Consider the following 22441-nt stretch of genomic DNA (forward strand, 5'->3'; position numbering starts at 1 on the left):
AAGTAAGTATATAAATATATATAAAGCGCCTTGAGGCGACATTTGTTGTGATTTGGCGCTATATAAATAAAATTGAATTGAATTGAATTAAATAAGTATATGTAAGTATGTAAATAACGAAGAACATTAAAACATTACTGTTGGCCACATGTCGGCAAAGTTGTGTGACATTAGTGATGTTTGTACTGTCAGCGTTAACTTGGTTTTAAAGCCTCTACTGCTATATATATAAAATATTGGCCATATTATATTTACATTACCAAAGTAAGATGACTTTAGTCTCATGAACAACATTAGCTAATTGTTATTTACTAACTAATCTTGAAATGACTGTTCAGTACAGAAATGAAGCCCAACAATCATGTTTTACAGTCCCGTGGTCTCAGCCTCAGATACTCAACTAATCAAAGTGATGTCATGACAAAAATGAATGACCAACAAAACATTTTTTCTCCTTCATTTCTGTCAAACAAAGCTGTATGTGCGTGTACTTGAAGCGTGCAGACCCTGAATTGGGACACAGCCCAAGTTTGCTTTGAGAAGTCTTGTGATAGGCTGTATCCCAATTCAGGATCTGCAGCCTTAATGGCCCACAAGGGCCGCGTACTCAAAGACCGCTAAGGCCGGAAGTGCGAGGCTTGTGAAATGGGACGGTCTAGCCTCCGTCGCACCGCCCAGGTTGCCTAGCAACCATGATATTAACAGCTGGAAACGTTTCATACAGCTTTGTTTGACAGAAATGAAGGAGAAAATCTTTTGTTCATTTGTTTGTTTGTTTGTACATGAGCTTTGATCATTCTCTGTAAGATTAAGGTCAGCTATTGAACGGCGTATATTTGAAAGTAAAGGCTTTAAAACCAAGTTAGTACAAACGTCACTAATGTCACATAACTTTGCTGACATGTGGCCAACAGTAATGTTTTAATATTCTTCGTTTTTAAACATTTGCACATAAATAAGTGACATCATATTCAGTACTTACTTAAAGTTTACTCTTAGGGCGCCCCTCATCTGCTGTTTTTTTTCGGCAAAATTATCCACACCCACCGTCGCGCTATGCATTCTGGGATATGTTGGGCCACAAAGTCTACACTGCCACGTCCTTAAAATTCAGGGAAATGAAGGACGCATTTGAGGGCAGCATTTCGAGCAGCCTTTGAATTGGGAAAGCCTTCGTCGCGTCGCTGTGACGTAATCGGCCTTAAAATGCGGCCTTTAAGGCTGCAGACCCTGAATTGGGATACAGCCATAATTTGTTTGTTTTTTTTCCTGAGACCCAGCGTGAGATGACCAAAACTTAATTTTGAAGTACAGAGAATGGAAACCAGGAGAAAAGCAAACATTAAAATCTATATTTAATGAAGAACATTAGAAAGAGAAATGTCACAGTTTCCTTTGATTTTCTTAAAATGCTTATGTTTAATTTTCAAACAACATTAAAAAGTGTCTGGACCCCATTTGGCAGCATCAGTTTTATGTTCACAGTCAAACAAGTCAAAAAGTCGCACACAGAAAATCCGGCTGGTTCATTTGCAGATCTTCTGACCTGCAGCACCAAATAATAAGCTGGTGTACAAACACGAGGAGAACCTGCGAGTCATCGACGCTCAGAGCAGCACACATCAGTATCATCTGTTTCTCAAATAGGGCGAGAACTCCTCCTCTTCCTCTTCAGTTAGCGTGTCCGTGCTGTTGCCTTCACATCTGCTCGCAGTGCGGTCTGTGTGTGTCGGGAATACTTGAGGTGTCAGGTGATCTGATTCAGTTTGTGAGTCTGTGGCAGGTAAACCCTCCAGGCTGGACTCTTTCAAAAAGCCTGTGACGTCCTCCTCATCTTCATCGTGTGCAGCCATTGAGGCGAGGGTGACTGAGAACAGGTTGACATTGCCGGAGATGTCCCGCACCTCCTTGTCCTCTTTGGACTTCGTCACCTCCTCGTCCTGACTTTGTCCCCAGACTCCACTTCGACTCCTCTCTTTCACCAAACAGAGCTGCGCTCCCTCCACCTCCGTCTCCACCTGGCCTTCGTCAGACTCTGCAGGCAGCGCCGTTACCTTCACCTCAATAACCTTGAACTTCCAGCGTCCAGTGCTGCCGTTGGCTCGCTGTTCGGTGACATGTTGCCAGACAGCTCCTCACAGCAGCAGCTCTCCCCCGAGGAGAGATCCACTGCTCTGTTCACATAGTGCATGTTGCCATCCTCATCGTCATCGTCCTCTGAGATATCGTCAATGTTGGCAGAAGGTGATGTTGTGTGATCGTTATGCTCCCCGGTCTCCGAGGTAACTGAGATGGGATCTGGGACGGTGGGCTGCGGGGTCAGGACGTAGCCTTTGGTTAGAGCCGTCTACAAAGAGAAGAGAAAGAAGCTCTGAGAAGGTGGAACAGAGGCAAACTCTGCTGAAGATGTCTGAGTATCATCGAGTCACAGCTGCGTCTAAGTATGCAGGACAAACACATCAGCGAAAGCTGTTTTCTGGGGACAGTCACTGTGATCTGTTAGCTGTTTGACAACTACTCTTTCAAGGATCTAGAGATGGTCTAGAGATGCTTTTTAAGTAAAGGTTTAACTACAGCCAGCTTGAAGGCCTGTGGGACACAGCTGATTATTAGAGATAGGTTGATCATATTTAAGACTGAAGCAAGATATACATGGAGCAGCAGGGCAAAACAGAAGTAGTTTTCAGCTCAGCTGACTCATTTGCTTAACCTTTGAAGGACTTTGGTCCTTCTGTGGAAATGCAAATCACAATATGCTGGAGGAGCTTTACGACTGTGGAGCTTCAAAGTATTTGAACTTTGTCCTGTGAGAGACGCTCATGGATGAAAATGAAGGTGATGTTCAACTTCACAGCAGAAATAAACACATCATTATAAAATCTCTCAAACCACAGGTGTTAGAGTGTATATGAAACTGGATTTCTTACAATTAGAGCTCTGGGCACAGTTTCCTTCAGTTTACAAATGACTCCCGTGTAGAAGAGGAGGAGCAGGCAGCTCGTGACGATGAAGATGGCAACCATCGGGACGCCGATGACCAAACCTAAAGTGAGGCCTGCAGACACACAGACACACATTATTCCATGCAGACGACCGTCTGAACCAGCCGAAGTACAGCGGAGGGGTGTGGTTTGTGGCTCTGCTGTGGGAGGGATGGGTGGAGCAGGTGGCTGGGGGAGGAGTCCCACTGGCGAGAGTGGCAGCCCTGGCATGTGTGAGTAATGACTCCCTCTGCATATTTACACAGATAAGGAGGCAGATGAATTGTGGCAGCTCATTATGCTCTGATTCAGCAACAACGCCCGCCTTACCGGCTGCACATCAGCTCACCTCTCTGCTGGTCCACCGCCGTGGTGAAGGTGCACTTCCAGGCAGACGGCTCATGCTTCTTTAGTATTCTGGTGTTGAGCTTCACCTGTATGCAGTACTCCGCCCCTTTCTTTAAGTTTTCAAGGGTCAAACTTTCTTTTTCTGTTTCCAGCGTCTGCAGGTCAAAGAAGGAGGAAACATGTCATTAAAATCACATCTGGGATTTGTTCACGACCCACTGGTGTGATCCTCAGCATCGTTTTCTCCTCTGACCTCTACGTGGCCATGAAGGCACCTTTGGAGGCCTGACCAGGTGTAGAACACCTGCTCTGACAGGTGACTCTCAAAGTCAAAGTCTCCTCATGTCAATCAACCCGACACCTGCTTTTAGGCAGAAACCTGCTGTGATTGCAAGGGCGTAGATTTGGTTTTGGCATTGGTGGGGACGGATGATTCAACCACCGAACCCTGCCTTGTTTCTTTTTTTCCCCCTTTTTGTCTTTGCTTCTTGATAAAAGGAGAAATATACTTGCCTACATATGCTATCTCTTTACATCAGGACTAAGGGAACACTGAATGACCTAGTGGTTTTTGTCCATAAAACTACTCACAAAAGATTACCACAGAGTAAAAGATCTCTCAGCAAAATTCTGCAACATTTTAGGCACTATTGCCCCGATCAAATCAGTGAGCTGGGATCTTTTATTCTAAACATGAACTACTGTTACCAGTTGGTGTTGGCACAAAACCTTCGGCCTTCTATTAGAAAGCGGAAGATAAAGAGGAACTTCATCTTTCAGCACAGCAATGACCCAAAGCACACATCCAGAACAACAACAGAATGGATTCACCGGAATAAGACTGAGGCTTTGGAAGAGACCGGACAGAGTCCAGACCTGAATTCCAACATCTGTCGGCTGATCTGAAGAGGGCTGTGCACAGGAGATGTCCTCGCAATCTGTCCGATTTGGACGGTTTTTTGCAAAGAAGAGTGAGCAAATATTTCCACATCAAGATGTGCCATGCTGATAGGTTCCTACCCAAAAAGACTGATTAGAGTGATAAAAGGCAAAGGTGCTGCAACAAGGTATTAGTTTAGGGTGTGCATATTTGTGCAACCAGGTTATTTTAAGCCAAATCTGTGCCTTTGTGTGATTGGCTGCATTTCCATTTTTATATCGTATATGTACTGTATGTGTTTTACAGCCGCGCCTGGACACCAGTCAGCGACCCCTGGCTCAAGGACAGGATGGTCTGTAGGCCTGTGTGACTGAAGCCTCAAACAGGTTTAAAGGAACTCAACAATGAAGACACCAGCTGAGGTCTAAATCAGCACGTTGATGTTGGGATGAAATGGATGTCTTACCCTGATTTCTCCATCGGTTCCGATCCGAAATGAGACTTTGAAGCCGTAATATTGCTGGATACCGGGAAGGTTTGGCAGGTCATCAGTCCAAGGCAGTGAAATGTTGATCTGGATGTAGTTTTCATATCCAACCAGTGAGACCTCTGGAGGGCCTAATTTAGCTTGTAAACAGAAGAAAACACGCGGTCACCTTTTGGTAAAGATTCAAAGTCCAGAGATTTTAGTTCAATCAAAGCCTGATGCATCTGGATTATGGGACACACTTAAATCCAAATGCACCAGTGTGAAACCCAGAAGACGCTCATGCTGACATACTTTGTTTGTAAGGGACAAAAACTATTATTCTGGACTCTGGAGACCAGGTTTGGTTGAAGAACGCTTTGACGTGCAGGTAATACTGGGACTCCCACTCTGGTAGCATCAGCGGCATCGATGTTCCAGATGTTAGGTTGCATTGGGGCTGCGTTGGTATGTTGCATTGCTGTTTCCACTTCTTTCTATTATCACTGAACAATGACAAACAGAACATTTTAGATCAGAAGGAAAAAAACCGTAAAAGAAACATTTGCTTTGTGATACGACTGTTTGCTCAAACAGCGACGATGAGCTGTTCATGTCTCAAATCCAGCTGGTCCTGGATTCAAACGAAAGCTGATTTCTGATTGGACGCTTACTGTCAGGTTACCATTCATGAATAAGAGAGGAGTTTAGATGTTAATTAAAAAGCTCAGAAGTCTGCTGCTTTGCTCAGACGCAGCTTTTCAAACCTAAGCCGTGCTGTCGAGGCTGTGACCTTTAACCTGCTGAGGCCTGTAGACGTGTTTCCACATAAAAGATGATGCATTCAGGGTGCTTAAGACAGGAATATGACACAAAGCCAATATTTCAGAGCTAAAACAGGAAAAGTGAACGCACCACGTGTCTGTGGGTTAGCTTATTTACAGCAATGATAAAAACCCTGACACAGGTTTTATCCCCTCTGACAGCTCGTTCAGATCCTGATGGAAACCCATCCAATCATTTCTAAGACATGCAGGAAGGTGGCCGGATGCTGCTGCGTTTTAGCTGTAAGAGACAATAAAGACTCGTTGGACCCACAGGCTGTGGTTTGGTGACGAGGACGCTGTATGAGGAAGAACTGAAACGCGTCAGAGCCATCCCAGCTGCTCTCTGTGAACAAACCACCCAGGAGAGAGAAAGCACCCCGCCCAGGCAGATATTCCACCAACGAAGAAGAAGGAGCCAGTGAAGCTGACTGAAAACGTGAGCAGATTAAAGGTCGCGGTTCACCAGCAGGAGATCACCACAGCAACGCGGCCCAAACAATCAAAGTCAAACATTGTACAAAAACGTGAAAAATGATGGAAATGCAACAGATTTGGTGATCGGTACAAATGTTAGAAGATTCATTTAAATATGAAGGACGTGTACAAACGTGGGGCAGTCTCCATGGTTACATATCAGCTGATGATTTCCTACAAACATGTTCACAGAGATATCAGCTGTGAGAACTCCCACTGTCAGCGTGTGAGTCGTCCCTGCACACACACTAATATCTGTTATTGATAATATTAGAATATTAAAGGTGAGCTTTGTGTCAGACACGTCGCCCCTCGGATTACTCAGTACCCTTAAATTAGCTCTCAGGGCAAAAAGGTTGGTGACCCTGGTCTGAAGAGGTCCCCACAAACCTCAGCACGCCGCTCTGCTTTCACTTCCTGTTTCATCTCCACGCACTCCAAAATAACCACGATCTGTGTGCTAGAACATCTTTGTGTGTGTGTGTGCGCGTAAATGGAAAACAGCTGTAAGCTGTGTTCAAGCTCTCGAGGCTGTGTTCGTCTGTTATCAGGGGGTTTCCTCCATGCCTGAGAGGAGCGCTCCCTGAAGCCTGGACCAGCTGATCTATGTGCAGCAGTTACTCAGAGACGGCGGCTCATCGTCCCACAGAGCACGCCGTGCACGCCATCACAGGCAGCAGGGAGGGCTGCTTCATGTTTACCACACATCATAAACCTGCATGGAGGTCACGCCCCCACTCACACACCTGATCCTCCATCGTCTCACGATCACAGCACACTCTTTTTATTTACGTGTACGAACGAGCTGCTTATGTTTCCCATGTCACGACGAGTTTGGCTCGAATGTTTCTGATGTCGTCACACGTGGACACGACACCGGGTCTAAAGACCAGAACGTCTGTCTCCATGAAATCTGTTCTTCTGGATAAACTGCAAAAGGGAAGCTGTTTCCTTTTCCATCCATCCATCCATCTTCATCTGCTTTATCCGAGGCCGGGTCGCAGGGGCAGCAGCCTAAGCAAAGAGGCCCAGACCTCCCTCTCCCTAGCCACCTCCTCCAGCTTATCTGGGGGAACACCAAGGCGTTCCCAGGCCAGCCGAGAGATATAATCTCTCCAGCGTGTCCTGGGTCTGCCCCGGGGCCTCCTCCCGGTGGGACATGCCTGCAACACCTCACCCAGGAGACGCCCAGGGGGCATCCTTGTCAGATGCCCGAACCACCTCAGCTGGCTCCTTTCGATGTGGAGCAGCAGCGGCTCTACTCTGAGCCCCTCCCGGATGGCCGCACTTCTCACCCTATCTCTAAGGGAGAGGGTTAGGGTTAGGGTGTTAAGGGAGAGGCCAGCCACCCTTCGGAGGAAGCTCATTTCTGCCGCTTGTATCCGCGATCTCGTTCTTTCGGTCACTACCCACAGCTCGTGGCCATAGGTGAGGGTAGGGACGTAGATCGACCGGTAAATTGAGAGCTTCGCTTTTACACTCAGCTCCCTCTTCACCACGACGGACCGGTGCAGCGTCCGCATTACTGCAGCTGCAGCCCCAATCCGTCTGTTGATCTCCGGCTCCCTTCTCCCATCACTCGCGAACAAGACCCCCGAGATACTTGAACTCCTCCACTTGGGGCAGGAACTTATTCCCAACCCGGAGTGGGCACTCCACCCTTTTCCGGCTGAGAACCATGGCCTCAGATTTGGAGGTGCTGATCCTCATTCCCGCTGCTTCAGACTCGGCTGCGAACCGTTCCAGTGCGAGCTGGAGGCCCTCACCCGATGAAGCCAACAGAACCACATCATCCGCAAAATTCAGAGATGAGATCCTGAGGCCACCAAAGCGAAAGCCCTCCGCCACTTGGCTGCGCCTAGAAATCCTGTCCATAAAAATTATGAACAGAACCGGTGACAAAGGGCAGCCCTGGCGGAGCCCATCACCCACCGGGAACGAGTCCGACTTATTGCCGGCAATGCGAACCAAGCTCTTGCAACGGTTGTATAGGGATCGAATGGCCCGTAGCAATGGGCCAGACACCCCATACTCCCGCAACACCTCCCACAGGACACCCCGAGGGACACGGTCGAATGCCTTCTCCAAGTCCACAAAACACATGTAGACTGGTTGGGCAAACTCCCATGCACCCTCAAGTATCCTCGAGAGGATAAAGAGCTGGTCCAGTGTTCCGCGACCAGGACGAAAACCGCATTGTTCCTCCTGTATCCGAGGTTCGACTAGCGGACGAACTCTCCTTTCCAGCACCCTGGCATAGACTTTCCCAGGGTGGCTGAGGAGTGTGATCCCCCTGTAGTTGGAACACACCCTCCGGTCCCCCTTCTTAAAGATGGGGACCACCACCCCGTTCTGCCAGTCCACGGGTACTACCCCTGATCTCCACGCAACATTGTAGAGGCGTGTCAACCAGGACAGCCCTACAACGTCCAGAGCCTTCAGGAACTCGGGGCGGACCTCATCAACACCAGGGGCTCTGCCACCAAGGAGTTGTTTAACTGCCTCAGTTGTTTAACTGCCTCGCCCCCGGAAATTGGCGGGTCATTCCCCTCATCCCCAGACTCTGCTTCCTCCTCGGAAGACGTTTCAGTGGGATTAAGGAGGTCCTCGAAGTATTCCTTCCACCACCTGACAATTTTCTCAGTCGACGTCAGCAGCGCTCCGCCAGCACTATACACAGTGCAGGTAGAGCACCACTTTCCCCTCCTGAGACGCCTGACGGTTTGCCAGAATCTCTTTGAGGCAGTCCGAAAGTCTTTTTCCATGGCCTCTCCGAACTCCTCCCACACCCGAGTTTTTGCTTCAGCCACTGCCTGACCCGCATTCCGCTTGGGCTGTCGATACCTGTCGGCTGCCTCCGGAGTCCCACAAGCTAACCAAGCCCGATAGGACTCCTTCTTCAGCCTGGTGGCTCCCTTCACCTCTGGTGTCCACCATTTGGTTCGGTGATTACCACCACGGCAGGCACCAACCACCTTGCGGCTGCAGCTCAATGCAGCAGCTTCGGCAATGGAGACGCTGAACATGGTCCATTCGGACTCAATGTCCCCAGTCTCCCTCGGAATGCTGTTGAAGCTCTGCCGGAGGTGTGCGTTGAAGATCTCGCGGACTGGGGCCACTGCTAGACGTTCCCAGCACACCCTCACTACGCGTTTAGGTGCACCGGGTCTGTCCAGCGTCCTCCCCCACCACCTGATCCAACTGGTCCAGAACATATGGTCGCAGGTCTGGTGATACGATTACAAAATTGATCATCGACCTACGGCCTAGAGCGTCCTGGTGCCACGTGCACTTATGGACACTCTTATGTTCGAACAAGGTGTTCGTTATGGCCAAACTGTGATTAGCAAAGAAGTCCAATAACAAAACACCTTTCCTTTTATTTTATAAAATATGAACAAAAAAACTTGTAACTAACTAACTTTGTATAACTGCATAATTACAATATAATTAAAAATGAAATAATTCTATTGTTTCATTTCTTTCTTTTATCTGAAGAACAGTGCAGACAAACTTGTGTGAGTTACAAAATAAAACAGGAAATCTATTTTTGAATCGTTCTTTTGGTAAAAAAGTAGAAGCAACAGTGGAATTTCCCAGCAGGCTACGGGGGGACTTTTGCCCTCCTTTAGAAAAAATATCGTGTTCTGAACTTCAACAGGAAGCATCTGACAAAAACACGCAGCTGATACAACACTTTTATTTACAGGTGTTTAATCCTGTCCTTTATCTCAGGTGTGTGTGTGAGTGTGTGTTAATAAAAGCCTGGAGTCACAGCTGAGCTTTAACTTGATCCTTCAAGCGTCTGAACTTTGTGTTTCTACATCACCCACAGAGCTCAGAGGTTTTTTGGGGTTTGATGTGAGCACCATCGTCTTCATGTTACCAGGCTGAGAGGACAGACGGCGGACAAATTACCTCACAAAGACCCCGTACTCTGTCCCAGGGGGCGTGTTGTCGCCGGGCTTCCACCAGAGGACGTGGCGGAAGTTCAGAGAGTCGACACAAAGGTTAACAGGTGCGGGAGGCGGGTGAGCGAGCTCTGCGCGAGGAAGAAAAGGGAAATGTGAGGCAATCTGATGAGTCACGAGGATCCAAAGTAAACCTGACAGGTATCAGCCTGTGTGTGGGTGGGGTAGGACGGTATTTGAACACCTGATTGCTTTTACATGACTCACCTGAGTGCAGCAGCAAGCTGAGGCAGAGGAGCAGAGGCAGACAGGCCATCGTCACAGGTGGGCAGGATTCATCGTCACGTCGGCAAACGCGCTGAGAGCCAGGAAGCACCACGCGGTCCAGCTGCAGCGAAACATCATCGACATTTACATGTCATCGACGAGACGATTGTAATGTTTCGGATTGTTTCAGTTCGAGAAAAGATTTTCAGTCAATTAAACATAAACTCAGTTAGTTGCCCAACTGCAGCCGCTTCATCCTGAAGACAAAAAAACCCTTTTCACAGGAAGAGAGCAGGGAAACAGGATGAAACACAAAAAAGACAACATTTAGCGACGCATTGCAAACGGCGAGAGAGGGGAGAGGACGCGCTCAGAGCATCATGGGAAGTCCCCGAACCGGGAGAGCCCAGAGCGCGGCTTCGGCGCGAGGAAGGACGCTCCACCCGCCGAAAGTCACAGAAAGAGCAGCTCCAATAATCAATAATCTATAATCAATGCTGTGAGAGCAGCTTCTGTCAGGCCTGCAGGAAACAAAAGTTGTCTCTCAGACTTCTGGGCAACATCGTCAACATGTTGCATCAAGCATGAATGATGACATCACAGCAAGTCTGGCACCTTCTCTCCTCTTCCTCCTCTTCCTCCTCTGCCGCTGAGCCCAGCCCTGCTGCCTCAGCACTCTCACATCCTCCCACGTGCATCACTTCTACTACATTATTAGAAACCAGAGTTAAAGCTTGAAGGTGAACTTTTTACTCAGTGTTCACCAGACGGGAGCTGCAGAAAAAACTGACGTTCTTTTACAAAAACAGGAGCTGTGCAGACTGACTGGAAACACGCTCAGGACCCCGAGTCTGGATCAGAGGCTGGGAGCCTCAGCACCGCTGTGAAAGTCTCCCAGTTCCTGTTTTCAGTAAAAACATCACGATGAGGACGGTTCATGAGCGTGAAACACCAGGGACATCAAAGGTTTACTGTATGGTGTTTGAAAAACCACACGTGAAAAACACACAACACAGTCAACAACAATAATAGTGGCAATAGTGATAATCCATCACTTCTGGTGATCCTTGTCAGGGTCACAGGGGGCTGGAGCCTCCCAGTTACCCTGCATGCTGGACTGGTCGACAACAACAACAATAATAATAACTGGACAGTCTCGTGCACTTAAGTCACATTACAGAAGTTTTAGTCAGCGTGGTGTTTGTCAGAGTGACAGATCGTGATATAATAATCTGAGCCCACGGTGAAACCTGTCCACTCTCCCACGTTTAAAACAATAAAAGGCAAAATCAGATTAGTTTAATGAGCGCTTTGTTCAGAGGAACACAACACACAGTCTCAGTGACCACGGACACCCACGGACACCCACGGACACTCTGACTGACTCTCTGATCAGTCAGTTATCCCTATTATCCCTATTATCATTATTAATATTATCCTTATTATCATTATTATCATTGTTGTTGTTATTACTTCACGCGGCTGGTCGGTGTCCGCTCCACAGTCTGGCCCCTGCTGGTGTGTACTAGTCGGTAGTTAAACACCATAAACTGGCACCGGAGTGCCCGCAGGTCACTGCTCCCTGCGGAACCGACACAGCCACACACAGACAGCGGTGTCGTGGACATGCTCGGCCGGCCTCGGTGGCCCTCTGCCCGGTCACTCACCTCCTGTCTGCCCGGAGCGGAGCTTCCACAGCCTCGGAGAAAGACGAGCAGTTCCCAGAAACTCTCCTTACACTGTGACGCAGACGGACTCCTCTCAGCTCGCCACGTCAAACCTACCACCGCTTCCTGCCACGCCCTTCAAAGTAAAAGCCTCCAGCACCAACACAGCTCTACACTGGTCTCGGTGGACTCGGTGGATCTAGTTTTCTGTATCTTAATAATATGTTATTAAATTATTGTAATGTGATCGGGATGAACTGTGGACCTGTCACAGTAGGAACTGAGTGGTTAACATCATGCGTGGGTGTGTCGGAGTGCCAGGGTAGAATTTTTCCCTTGCGTCGGGAGCGCGCACTGATGAGTGTTTGTGGGTTACAGGAGAAAATAATGCATTAAAAGTTCTCACGCGGCGCATCATTTCCACACTGTGGCTCATATTTATTTGTATCCTGTAACTTTACTGTTTAAAGAGCCAACACCGCTAATATTTCAGCAGTAATACCTCTTTATAAGAAGTGTTTGTGAACTAAATCTAAAAATGACAGATAGCATTCATCCGTGATTTGGACAGCCCTGTGCGCGCTCCCGACGCAGGGGAAACAAATTGTCTGTGGATAAGCACCAACCCTGGCACCACACCGGCGATCCAGCTGGATGGAAAGGGTGTTATGTTCGGGGGTGAGGAGGGGAGGATGGGTGCCGTGTTTAGGTCGGGACTCCAGACGCCGCCGGATCAGCTGCTGTCTCTGAGATCCCGTCGCGCATGCATATCAAGGACGCTTGTTCAGGGGAAAGGTTGGGGGGGTGTGGGGGTCTATAAGTTCGGTATTTTAATGTCGGGGAAGCTGGGAGGAGGTGGCTGGGAGGTGTAGTCGCAGTTGGGGTTGTCAGTGTGCACTGTCGTTAATTTGCAGTGGGTGGATCCTGTGCTGTGGTTTATACTGGCGTGGACAGATGCGGCCTCGCTCGGGTTAAAAAAAAAAAATCGTAGATCTTTTACTGAAGTTCACGAACTTTTCCGGTAAAACAGAAGTTTCCGTAGAATTTCTCTACTATTTACGGACATTCCTTCAACTCTAAAACGGAAAATTCCGTTTGTTCACAATAAAATTTCTATGAATAGAAAAACTGAAAGTCGTGTTTATCATTTACAGACATTGGTTTTCACTGTAACTCATTACATGTATTTCTTTATATATTTACACTTTGATACAGTTACAACCTATAAAAATTCGTAAATTAAAACTTCATGAACAAAATAACTGACAGACATCAAAATGTGAAGATTTGTATTTCCCTTGAAGTCACTTTGTCCTCATGTAAACGCGTTCATGCACATTCAAGTGTTTTCTTCCTACAGGACACCTGACCAACAAACATGTAATAGTATTTGTACAGTAACAGTATCCAGAGTACTTTAGGTTCGAATCACTGCTGCGGTTGTTTTGGCTCAGCCAAACAGGTGTGGTTCACATCCATGTGTGTCCACTCATGAGAAGGACACACGTGTAGTCCTGCATTCACTTCATCAATGAATCCGAGTGAACGTTTGTCCTGCATTAACTCTGTGGGGTCTTCACCTTACAGTAACACGTGTGTTTGTTCACTGATGCTATATGAATAAAAGTGGACTACAGGTGTTCCTGAAACGTGTCTTTGTTAGAACAGGACGGATGGAGGAGCACAGCCCTCTCAGCACAGGGCTGACACCACTTTGCCCCTTATAATAAATACAACACAAATATATTAGAACAGGTTACTAAACCAGGCTTACAGGTAAAAGGACATTTACTGAGCGGATCGTGTCAGCTCTTGCTTTTCAAGGACAGCAAGCAGCAAAGTACAGTTAGCAGTGTTTGTTCTGATGAAGACTTTAAACAGCAGCGCAGTGAACAAGGATCTGTGTCCACGAATGTGTCCTCTACTCATTTAAGCCAGACGGTGACTGCTGTCCTCCTCTGTGCTCTGAAACATGTTAAACATGCATCCGAGTGAATGGAGGAAATGAATGTGTTCATCAGATATTAATAAGAACAGCGTCTCCCTGTTTGTTTTCTCTCGGTTTGTTGGTGATAATAATGATTTTTAGTAAAAATCATTAAGAATCTGTTTTCCTGTGAAAGGACTCGATGTGCTTTTAGAAAACAAAGTTTTATTGGATTTTATTTTTTCATTAAATAAATAGATAATAAAACGAAAAAAAGAAGGTTTTGGCCACATGTGTCATGTATTTATAATTGTATAAATACTTGAATATATTCAGACTTTGTGATTTATCGTGTTGTCACTTTTCTTCCTTTCACCCGCCTGTATGAAAACAAAGCCCTTGGTTCCCTCTGCTGGTTCGTTAGTTGAGGACAGGCGGCAGAAAGCGCACGAGGACCCAGTGCTCTTACGTTGAAGTTCTTCCGCTTCCTGTCTCGCTGCTATTGCGCTTCCCAAACGTCACTCGGTGGTTTCCAGGCTGCTGTTCGGGGGGCCGCCGCTGGAGGGCGCTGTGGGAGTTTATTAGTTAGGAGTTTTTTAAACGCTTTTATTTCTGTGAACTCTGAAAAGCTGCAGAGCTGTGAGGAAATGTCTCAGCGACTCGCTTTAATAACGTTTTTAGAATCAAAGCCTGTTGGTCTGACTGTGACTGTTGTTTATTACTGTTGGTGTGAAGTGCAGGCACGAAGCTGTAACAAAGTCAACATTACAACACTTTTTCAAACTTTATTGTCAGACTACACAAAGCTTCCACATGATGACGTGTTTATGACATTCACTCCAAATTATATACAAATCAAAGGTGCCGAGCCGTTTCCAAATACACAACCTGCTCCTTAAACACACAAGTCATCACGAAGCCTGCAACAAACGTGCAAATCATCCGAAAGCAAAACACGTTCCCTGATGCAGAGTTAAGGCGCTGGAACAGAGACCAGGAGAGGAAACGGAGACAGGACGAGGGAGTGACGTCAAACCCAAAAAGCCCGCTGAGCTCATTTTCACCCATTTTGTGGTGGAAAGTTCCAGAGTCTTTGACTTTCAGTCCCAGTCCTCTGTGAACTGCCTGAAAACCATTATGGAGGTGTGTTACAGCCCAGTTTAGCAGATGGGAAGAGCTGTGGAAAAATCCCAGTGTGTCAGAGCGCTGCACGCTGGAAATGTGAGCTGCTCTGTTTGTGTTTTAAACAGCAGATGGCGTTCACAGACAGACTTCTGCCTGTTGCATAACTACAAGTGTTTGTGCTCAGGAAGAGCAGGAGGAGCCTGACAGTCACAGAGGAGGGCAAACTCACCCAGCGGTTCTCCTTATTCCTGACTGGGTAACCTTGAAAACACAGACTGTATATAAAGATGGACAGCATGGCAATCGCCCTCTGGTGGCAGGTTGGGGTAAAAGTTATAAACCCCGCCCCCTCCAAATCAAAGTGATCTTAAACATTTTCTTCTCATGAGCAGTGCTTCTTAAATTTAGGTTTTCACCACTAACCAGGTGACGTCAGCTGTTGGACGGGCCTAGAGACCGGACATGTCGGCCCGGAAAAACAAGGATTCTCCAGCTGGCTGGAGAAGCACTAAACCTCCCTGTGACCGCTTCCAGCAACCAGGTGGAGAATTCACATTTTTCCTTAGCAATCAGAGGTTTCCGTGCAGTCGCTGACTGTCTGATAAATGCTAAGTATAAATAATGTAAGCATGATGTAAGCATGAAAATCAAGTGCAGAGACCCTCTGATGAAGTCAGACACTCACAGGTTGAGCATCTTTCATGTTACGTTGAGAAACTCAAGCGGACTGTGTGTCACTGCTGCTGGGTTTGTTTGCTGATGGGGCGTGCAGCGCTGACCCCTCCCTGACTTCACACCACATGATCTATAATTATGTCATAAAAGCTGCTCATATGAGGCCAGATCCCAAGGCCTGCAAGACTCTGGGTGCTTATCAGAGTCTGCTGTCAGGACGGCTAACCACGAGTCATTGGTCAATGCTGAGGCATTTAACCAACCAATATGGCGGAGAGGTCATGAATAATGTGCGCTTACATCAAGCCTGAACGTCAGTGTTTATCTGCACGTTCGTTTTTCTGGAAAAGGATTAGCGGTTTAAATGTCTACACTTTCAACTGAAGTTCCACGTACAACCACTAGAGGGCTGCAAACAGCCAGAAAATAAAGAAAAATGTTTGTTTTGGTCATTTAGGGGCTGCTTCAAACAGCAACAGCCCATCAAAGGTTTATATGGACTGTTACAGTATAAGAAATGATAAATGTATCTTTATAGCTTATGGTTTAACTCAGGAGCAGCTTTCAGTTCTGTCTTTGACCACCAGAGTGTGAGGAACTACCAGGACATTAGCAAACATGCACTGATTTGCTTGACAGCCTCTGTCGTGTAGCTGCAGCACAGCGACACCTGCAGAGCCAAAGCTGAACTGTTTCAGAACAGAGAAACTCCAGGAAACTGAACCCTCTGTTCACATCAAACGTTTGTGCATGAGATCAAACCCAGTTTAAGAAAAAGGGCTAATCCCTCCACCCGGCCTTGATTAAGTCGAACGTGCTAGCTTGGACTCTGGCCATGTGTGTGCACTTTGTAGCTGTCCTGCTGTGAATGAGAATTAGAACCTGGAAGCGAATCAAAGCATTTCTGACGCAAATCATTTTGGACTCTAAGGTTGGTGTTTGTAAAAGTGAGCCGTGCTCTATGCACATTTCAAAAGTTTCTGTTTGCGGGAACATTTCCTCACACAGAGGCGCTGAGCAGCGTGCAAAGTCCCACCAGGTAATTAAGGATAGAGGCCAGCGTGTGGTGGGCGTGGACCTGATCTCTGACTCTCTGCTCTGAATCCTCACTGCATGGGTTTAACACACACACGCGCACACACACACACGCGCGCACACACCAGTGATGTGTCGGTCGCGAATGAAATGTCTCTTAGAGCCGGATCTTTGAAGTGAACGACGCGAGCTGGCTCCCTTTTTTCCCCCTTTTTCTCACCCTCTCTCTCGCACTTTTTCCCGCTTCACTCCACACATGAGCCTTGTGCTTGCGCTGAGCAGAGGGGCGGAAGTTACACTGTCAGTAGCACAGGAACAGAGCGGGAGGGAGAGAGAGAGAAAGAGAGCCAGGGACAACAAGAGACAACATCGTCACATTAGAAAGGTGTTGCGGGAACTTGTGTGTGGCTGGGTGCTGTGTGAGGAGTGTATGCGATGTGCATGTGAGCATACGCGTAAGGAAATGCAGTGAGCGAAAAAGAATGTCATGGGTAGGGGCGGCGACCGGGAGCAGCGTTCTAACGGGCTACAGCCTATGCAGTGTGTTTTGAAATGTGCAGTACCGTTATTAAAGCCTCATCTCTTTAGTACTCCCGGGTGTCTCGGCTGATTTCTGCCTGCCTCACTACTCCACAAAAGTGAAGGGAGTTAACCCTGAAGGAGGACAAACTTCAGCCCTGGAGGAAGCATCTCCCCTTGCGTCTCCTGACTACGGTCAGGGGGCCAACGGCGAGGAATGGTTAACACTGGCAACCAGGAAGGGACTCTCTCGCGTTGTTAAAGGAGTGGTGAGCACTATGAAAAACCGAAAGGCTAAAGTGTCTAACAATAAAGCCGAGTGACCGTAATTACAAGTGTATTAGCCCATAGCTAAGCTAACTCGGGATGTCCACTGCTCGCTATTCTCGTGAAAACTACGGACTTGGGACCAATTTCTCCAACCCGTTCATGTCGCTGACCAATGTCCCCGAGGGTGCCGCGAGCATTAGGGAAGCTAAAAAAGACAGTGCTGTGGCTAAGTGTGAGCATATCAACCCATTCCTGTGTTGCCGAAAGTTGTACTAACACACAAGCTAATGGAGAGGGTGTATTTGCACCACCCGATAGTCCTGCCCAGCTGCAGCTTTCCCGCACAAATCCCTTCAATGACGCTGAATGCCGCAGCTACAGCCATGAGGGAAACACAGGCAGCAGCATGAATTATTATCCAGCTCCTACTCCCCAAATGAAAGTGCACTATCCAGACTCAAACCCATTGTCCTCAGCAGAACATTCCCACTAATACACACACACTGAGAAAATACATGTGGCTAAAACCTTTGATACTGCTTCTTTGTTTCATGGCTGGACCATGGGGGAGCTGAGCCAAGCCCAGGACGCTGATGCAGACATTGCACCCATACGTGACTGGATGGAGGCCAGCAGTGAGCGCCCCCAATGGACTACTGTTTCACCATGCAGCCCGGCCACTAAGACACACTGGGCTCAATGGAAACGGCTCTACTTCAGAGATGGAGTTCTGGTCCGTTGCTTCTACTGCCTTGACGAGACCCAGTTCTCCCAAATCGCACTGCCACGCAAGCTACAACCAGAAGTGATGAGCCTGATGCACAAAGGGCCAGTGGGTGGACATTTTGGTGTCAAGAGGACTGTGGCAAGACTACGAACCCGATTCTATTGGTATCACATGAGGGAAGACGTTGCTCTTTGGTGCCGTACTTGTACCAGCTGTGCATCCAGAGCCCAACCCCAGCAGACGCCACAAGCTCCGATGGGAACTGTCCGGATAGGAGCCCCAATGGAGCGCATTGCGCTGGACATTATGGGACCACTGAATGAGAGCGCAGAAACCGATATGTGCTTGTGATACAAGACTACTTTACAAAGTGGACTGAAGCCTTTCCTATCCCAGATGAATGGGCTGCAACTGTCGCTGAGGTTGTTGCATCTGAGTGGGTGTGCCGCTACGGGATACCTCAAGCAGTGCACAGTGACCAGGGACGCAATTTTGAATCTGAGGTGTTCCAGGGGGTGTGCAGTTTGTTTGGCATAGACAAGACAAAGGTAACAAACAAACAAAGGTAAGGTATCATCCACAATTATTTTCAGCTGTGGATCCTATGCATGCAATTCCAAGCAGGAAAACAATCTCCCCAAAAAATCATCCCAGGCCTATATGACAGAGAATGTGCATCTTCTTTTTGTTTTGCATATTTTAATTTATATTTTATTGTGTTGTGGTTTGCAGTGTTTTGTGTTGTTTCACTTTAAATTTGTTGAAAAGAAAAAATTAATTAATTAATTGTTAAAATCTTCATTTCTGCAGATTTTGAATGAAAAAGGAAAAAAGGGCAGAGACTGAAAAACAGCACATTAGACAAAAATGCAAATCCTGTCCTCCTCCAGACCTCCTCCTGTCCTCCTCCCAATCTCCTCCTGACCCCTCCAGTTAGTGCCTCCTGATTTTCTCCTGACCTCCTCCAGTCCTCCTCCGGACCTTCTCTGTCCTCCTCCTGACCTCCTCCAGACCTCCTGCTGACCTCCTCCTGTCGTCCTCCTGTCCCAGACCTCCTCTATCCTCCTCCTGTCCCAGACCTCCTCCTGTCCTCCTCCAGACCTCCTTCTGACCTCCTCCTGTCCCAGACCTCCTCCTGTCCTCCTCCTGACCTCCTCCTGTCGTCTTTCTTACCTCCCCTTATCCTCCTCCTGACCTTCTCCTGTCCCAGACCTCCTCCTGACCTTCTCCTGTCCCAGACCTCCTCCTGTCCTCCTCCTAACCTCTTCCTGACCTCCTCCTGTCCCAGACCTCCTCCTGATCTCCTCCTTTCGTCCTCCTGACCTCCTCCAGACCTCCTCCAGACCTCCTCCTGGCCCCCTCCAGTTAGCTCCTCCAGACCTCCTCCTGTCCTCCTCCTGTCCTCCTCCGGACCTCCTCTGTCCTCCTCCTGACCTCCTCCAGACCTCCTCCTGTCCCAGACCGCCTCCTGACCCCCTCAGACCTCCTGATCTTCTCCTGACCTCCTCCTGTCCTCCTCCTGACCTCCTCCTGTCGCCTTTCTTACCTCCTCCTATCCTCCTCCTGACCTTCTCCTGTCCCAGACCTCCTCCTGATCTTCTCCTGACCTCCTCCTGACCTCCTCCTGTCCCAGACCGCCTCCTGACCCCCTCAGACCTCCTGATCTTCTCCTGACCTCCTCGTGACCTCCTCCTGTCGTCTTTCTTACCTCCTCCTATCCTCCTCCTGACCTTCTCCTGTCCCAGACCTCCTCCTGACCTTCTCCTGTCCCAGACCTCTTCCTGACCTCCTCCTGTCCCAGACCTCTTCCTGACCTCCTCCTGTCCCAGACCTCCTCCTGATCTTCTCCTGACCTCCTCCTGTCCTCCTCCTGACCTCCTCCTGTCCTCCTCCTGTCCTCCTCCTGACCTCCTCCTGTCCAAGACCTCCTCCTGTCCTCCTCCTGACCTCCTCCAGACCTTCTCCTGACCTCCTCCTGACCTCTTCCTGTCCTCCTCCCAATCTCCTCCTGACCTTCTCCAGACCTCCTCCTGTCCTCCACCTGTCATCCTCCTGTTGTCCTCCTGTCTTCCTCCTGACCTCCTCCTCTCCTCCTCCTGTCCTCCTCCTGTCTCTCTTCAGTAAAAAAACGTCATCCTGACCGTTGCTGTTGAGGCTTCATTCGACGATCAGCTGATCACTGTCAGGTCTTTGCTCCTACTATCCTGTCGTCCTCCTATCCTCCTCCTGACCTCTTCCTGTCCTCCTTCTGTCCCAGACCTCCTCCTGTCCCAGACCTCCTCCTGTCGATCGTCAGGTCTTTGCTCCCCATTCTTAAAGACTTGACTGTCAGATACACACTTCACACCACGCTGAGATTAGGTAAGTTTCCAGCTAACAGCTGTTGGTGCCACTATTTCAGGTCAAACTGTGTTTTTTCATTTTTTTGTAGATTTAGCAAAAGAAGCAAATGACGTGTTTTGTGAAAGGCGAGCAAACACAACGAGCCTGAAGATCTGTTTTAAAATGAAAATTGAAATGTTGTGTGTTCATCTAGTTCATCCCTTGAGTTAGAGGCTCACCTCGGCTTTACGAGTAGAACTGAGCTCGGTGTTACGGTCGAAGCGGTGAACAGACCTTTGTGGGCTGTGAGCGCGCTTCATCTGCTCACGTGGCCTTTGCGTGTTTCCTAGCAGTGGAAACATAGCTGAATCACATTAAAAGAAGTGCGGTGTGACAGAGAGCTGGGCACGGCGCCGTGTTTTGGAAAGAAACTGTTGGTGAGCACTCAAACCCTCCAAATTTCATGTTTGGTTTGTTGGTCACACAGCAGGGGAAAGCCCCCTCTGCATCTTGGTTAACTAAAGGCAGTTAATAATGGAACATGAAACAGCATCTATTTCATGAAAAGCGTCTGCTGATCCCCCCGTTCGCATGAGACACTACAAATATTAAAAAGGTTAACTGTAAGGACGCCCACAGCTGCTCCATCCCAGCACGCTGTCTGCACGAAGAAAATACTCAGATGAATTCAAGGTTTCACAAACTAAAGGTGACGACGAGTCACACGGCACTCACCGACACATTAACAGGAGCTCATCTTTAAAATAAAAAAAATAAAATAAAAATAAAAATAAAAATAAAATAAGTTCATTCATGCTCATAAACCACACGACCTTTAGATCCCAGCAAACAGGTGGTTACAAACATTTTTACAGATAAATAATCACGTGAGAAGACGAGATAACGACTCACAGCAGGTAACAGAGAAGACTTCCTGATGGAAGGTGTTTCCCGGTGCAGGACAGCCTCTGCTCTGAGACTCACATCACCAAGTCTCCATAGCAACTTCAGCCAAGACTTTAACACAGACATATATCAGCAAACACCGCAGAACGACAACACCAAGAATAAACCCAGATGAAAATTTCTACACTGGGTTCTGCTGCTTTGGGTTGTGATAAACTCAGAAGAACAATGAGCCGAGAACACTACCCTGGGGTACACCGGAGTCCCGGATAGACGGTGAAGACGTTCAACTTTCAGATAAACAACACTCACTCACAAAACCACAGAAACTGTCATGGTCCTGGGTCGGTGACCCAGCGCTTTACGTTTATTATTATCATTTTCTAGTTTATTGTTATGATTTTTATTTGAGTTCTCTTCAGTCTGCCTCTGAGTCTGCGTCTGTATCTCTGTCTATGGTGTCACCCCATCTGTTTGTGAATCTGTCTGTTCAGTTCAGCGTCTTGTCTGGTTCCCGGTGTCTGAGTTTCCTGTTTTATTGTGAAGGTCTGTGTCTTTTGTGAGTGTACTCAGTTTACGTTTCCCCTGTCTCGTCAGCTGTGATTTCTCCCAGGTGTGTTCCCCTCCTGTCTCTCATCCCTTGATTACTGCCATCTGTGTATTTAAGCCCTGTGTTTCTCTGTGTCAGTGTCGCGTCGTTAACGTCTGCTCACCCTTAGATTTCACTGTGTGTTCCGTTACCCGTTATGCCTGCCTGTTAGTTTATTTTCCCCCCAGTGTAGTTAGTCTTTTGTTCAGTCTGCAACCTGCAATAAAGCTGTTTATTTTGAGTTCAACTTTGCCTCAGCGAGTCCTGCATTTTGGGTCCTTCCTTCCTGCCTGCCTGCACACAGCCATGACAGAAACACTGCTCTGGTTTCACCTCAGAGGGTTGGCCAATGTTTGAGTGCAGGCTCGAGGTCAAAGCAGAAAATAAAAGCCAAACTTAAAAGCAGCTTTTGAACACTGCACGGAGAGCGGGCCGGGGTTGGGTTCTTCCTGCGTTCCAGCTCTGAGCTCTCAGCCCTGATATGAAAACATTACTTTTATCATGAAGTGTCTGAAATGTGACCAG

General features: G+C 47.9%; 1 pseudogene across 1 annotated transcript; it reads right to left on the minus strand.

The window, feature by feature from the left end:
- Nucleotides 1-1337: 1337 nt before the first annotated feature.
- On the minus strand, nucleotides 1338-11915 carry LOC148098329 (uncharacterized; annotated as a pseudogene). The gene is made up of 8 exons (XR_015716624.1): nucleotides 11822-11915; nucleotides 10155-10275; nucleotides 9895-10018; nucleotides 4991-5181; nucleotides 4676-4836; nucleotides 3331-3484; nucleotides 2928-3055; nucleotides 1338-2347 (listed from the first exon to the last, which is right to left on the minus strand). The product of XR_015716624.1 is annotated as an uncharacterized LOC148098329 (transcript).
- Between the last annotated feature and the right edge of the window lie 10526 nt (nucleotides 11916-22441).

Source organism: Neolamprologus brichardi, chromosome 16 (genome assembly GCF_056152115.1).
Source record: "Neolamprologus brichardi isolate AB-2024 chromosome 16, ASM5615211v1, whole genome shotgun sequence".
Lineage (NCBI taxonomy): Eukaryota > Metazoa > Chordata > Actinopteri > Cichliformes > Cichlidae > Neolamprologus > Neolamprologus brichardi.